Source organism: Trichoplusia ni, chromosome 1 (assembly GCF_003590095.1).
Source record: "Trichoplusia ni isolate ovarian cell line Hi5 chromosome 1, tn1, whole genome shotgun sequence".
Lineage (NCBI taxonomy): Eukaryota > Metazoa > Arthropoda > Insecta > Lepidoptera > Noctuidae > Trichoplusia > Trichoplusia ni.
Window position 1 is genome coordinate 23,799,110 of NC_039478.1, and position 4,404 is coordinate 23,803,513.

Genomic DNA, 4,404 nt, shown 5'->3' on the forward strand with positions numbered 1-4,404 from the left:
AGCTTGTTTACATTAGAAGTAACGAAGTCTCAGAGAAGAAACAAAAGAGATAGAGATAGAGAATGGGTTCTAAGCAAAGCAGTAGCTGAAGTCCTAGAAATTATGACACCTAAAAAAAAAGAAAGAAATACACTTACAAAAAATAAATGAGATCCCACCAAAAACATTAAATGTAAAAAAATGCCAAGTCTCTCGATGCAGTCTTTCCATCGTAAAAAGTTTTGAGATCTCATAGAAGCCAAGTCCTATTCAAAATATTTTGTAGTTATAAATCAACATTTGGTAATTGTATCAATAGTTTTCTTTATATTATAATTATAGTGACTTGGCAATGAGCACAAATTAAAAGCTGCTTGATGCCTGGAATTATGTGCAAATGTTACTGACGAGACCAGTGATCAGATTATTTGTTATGTGTGAATCATGATGGTCACTACCGACTACATGCTCCAATACAATAATTAAGAATACCTTACGGGCCATCGCTTTATGAAAGTAAATGAATCGAGAGTACACTAAGACTGACTGCCGTTGCCGAAATTCGGTTGGGACGACACGGATAAACCAAAAGAAAATTAATTTTGTGATATTAATGTTTACGCATGCGGTGTGTGTAACTTTCAACTCCTACAAATATGCCGTTTTATTTGTTTCTTCTTGTGCTCATTGCCAAGTCACTATAATTATAATATAAAGAAAACTATTGATACAATTACTAAATGTTGATTTATAACTACAAAATATTTTGAATAGGACTTGGCTTCTATGAGATCTCAAAACTTTTTACGATGGAAAGACTGCATCGAGAGACTTGGCATTTTTTTACATTTAATGTTTTTGGTGGGATAAGATCTACAATTACTTAGAACATTTTATGGTTGTATCTTTAATAGTTTAGGCAGGGTACGCAAAATAAGTAACTTTTTTGGTTGATTTTTTACACCTTGTGTCCGAAAACCCCTAATATCATACGGAACCCTATTTTTGTTCAAAATTAAAATATGGTGAAAGAATTTTTAAAATCGGTCCAGTAGTTTATGAGCCTATTCATTACAATCAAACAAGTTTTCCTCTTTATAATATTAGTGTAGATTAGTAATTTATTAATTTATTTCAATCTCGTTATTTACGCACTCAATTTCGTTTACATGCGGTTCGACCTTCAACCGAGACCAAGGTCACGCAAACAAAATAATATTGGAAGGTGAATATTTACAGTATCAATATAATACACACAAATTAAATTCCTAAAATATTAAAATAACAACCATTCACTTTGAACACTACTGCTCGAACATAAAGATCAATTCCGTTTGTGTAACATTATTAAATTTTAAAATTATAATACAATATATTAAATTAATGTTCTCCTAAAAATTCAAGGAATGGTTTTTATTTTGTACACTAAAAATAATTTACCCGAAAATATTACTTATCCCTGTAGACATTAAGTTCAATTAATGTTTATTCCATTTGAATTTAATAGTATTGGCTTTAAAATTAATTAAGATTATTTTTTTATTCTTTGTTGATTCGGTGACTATCAACCTTATAGTCTTAGAAATATGTATAATACAATTTTGAACATGTGTCCTCAGCGCCTGCAGTTTTACCTCTCACTCTTATTTTGAACCTCTCTCTTTCATTTTGGGCATGACGTCATTGGCGTGTGTTTTGTTTTAAGACCTCTGCAATGCCAATCTCTGAGTTACACTTTTTCTCGTGGCGGGATGAACTACCGTTCTCTTTCTAATTTCTACTTATCTCTTTCATTTCGAGCATGACGTCACTGACGTGTCTTTTGTTTTTATTTGCATAAGATATTGTCAACCTTATTTCAAAGGCAATTTGCTACATTTCTGGCTGTAGTTTTGTCCCGTTCTTTTTGTGCTCTATCTCTTTCATTTTGGGCATGACGTCATTGTCATGTCTTTTGTTTTGATATCAAATTGATATACGGTAAAATTTTGATTATCTTTCTCTTTCTAACTATCAACCTTTCTTTTTCATTATCGACGTGACGTCATTGGCGTGTGTTTTGTTTTTACTGGAATACGACATCACGTGTGCACTAGAATATGAATCTTACCGCGTTAAAGATAAAGTTGCAATCTCAATCTCAATTTCTATCGCCATTACCTACGACCGACGCAAAGGCGCGTGTTTGTTATTTGTGTTCCGTAAGTTGGTAGACAGATAGTATTGAAATTTAGGTAGGGGCTGCTAATAAAAAGACTCAGTCACTTGTACAATAATTTTATATTGCCTTTTTTAAAAAAAAACTTGGAAGTAATACAACTGGATCCTACCACACAGTATGACGGAAGGAGGAATGAAGAGCATTAGATAGATTGAAGTAAAATAACAAGATGGTGGCTTGAATGTGTCATTCTAAGAACTGTCAATCTTTAGTCAATACAAAGATTGTTTTTTTGCAATCTCAATCGAACAAATCAACAGATAGTTTATAACCGGGACTGACACATAGTTTACTTTTTATCTCGAAAACTGGGTAGTTTCCGATGGGTAACCCAATGATATATACAAACGATTTTCACGCAGGCGAAGCCGCGGGCGGTCACAAGTATAATATAATAGCTTGTCGCGAGATTTACTTGTTGTAAAAAATGAAATGTAAATGTTTATTTACACAGGTAAACGCAATAAATGATTGAGTATTGAGTACTGAGGTAAATCTCGCGCTAAAGAGTATTACCTATATGTCAACTCAGGTTATAAACCAGCTGTGTCTGTCTGTGGCATCGTAGCTGCCAATCGGGTGATCCGATTTGAATGCGGTTTTTGTGGTTTGAAAGGTATATCAGTCGGGAGTGTTCTTGACTATGTTTGGCGGAAATCGGTTCAGGTCTTCAAGGTCATCAGGTCGTTGGTTAGGTGTGATGGGAATGTTACACGCTCAGTTTACTTGCAAGCATATATTATGTGGAATCTGATATTTGAAACACTAATGTCTCTTGGAACCTCTGAGCTGGTCTGCTGTGAGGACCCGAAGGTAGGAGACGTAACCCTGGTCTACCTTTTAGTAAACCGATCGAGTTGGGGCTCATTGAATCTGTCTTGATTAGTTCTCTTCATGTTTCTAATTAGGGGCGGGGGTTTTTAAATTTAAATGTTGTTCTTGCGTCAATAGTTTTAGCAGCGTACGCAGAAATAGGTTGCCCATTTTGCACCTTTGGTTAAAACATCGCATTTTTCTTGCGGAACCCTAATATTAAAAAAAAATATTATAGCCTAGCCTATGTTCAGCGGGGATAATGTAGCTTCTTAGCAGTGAAAGAATTTTTCTAATCGATCATCAATTTTTCGAAACAAAGTAAGCAAACAAATCTTTCCTCTTTATAATATTAGTATATAGACAACCATTCACTTTGAACACTACTGCTCGAACATAAAGTTCAATTCGCTTCGTGTAACATTCAAACGGCAAACAAATTATAACATAAAATTAATTTTGGAAAAAAATAAAAACCGACTTCAAGACTACACTAACAATATATACAATTGAACTAAAAAGTATAAAATAATATTTTAATTACAAGCCAATGATATTACTAAAGGAAAATCAACGAAATTATTGATACTTATGCATACTATTTACATTTTAAAATCAGTTATTTTTGAGGTCGGTGCCAAATGCGGGCAGACGCGTGAGGGCAGAAGACGCTGTTTTGTGTTATTAATAGATAAATTATTTTATTGTCTTCTTTTCAATTATCGGTTGTTTTTCAATAATTTATGTAATTTCTTTTTGTGTCATTAATATATTGTTTTTGTTTTGGCTGGCACCGACTCCAAAAATAACTGATTTTAAAATGTAAATAGTATGCATAATATATATTATATATATACGTTGTCCGTGCTGATAGGTACACGTTATTATCAGCCTTATTGAGGAATTTAGAAAAATATATTCCTAATCCTCCGTCGGCGTACTAATTTATTGTTCTGCCTAGGTACAGATTTGATCAATGTGAACTACATGCAACTTTGGGTTGAGTGTGAATAAGAATGTTTTGATTATGAAGTAGCATCGCCAACATTACTGAGTTAAAAATATAGGTCGTAAATAAATAAAAAAAACAATATTTCACGTTTCATACAAACTTTCATCCCCTATCTAACCCCTTAGGGGTGGAATCTATCAAAATCATTTCTTAGCGGATGCCTACAACATAACATCTACCTGCACGCCAAATTTGAGTCCGATCCGTCCAGTGTTTTCGGCTGTGCGTTGTTGCATCACTATGTCAGTCAGTCAGGCACCTTTGAGTTTTATACATATGTATATGTAGATATTAAATAAATGCTAGTGGTCGCCCAGTGGTCGAAATTCGACCATATAATAAATTTAAATTGTAAGTGACTGAAATAACTTTAAAAGTT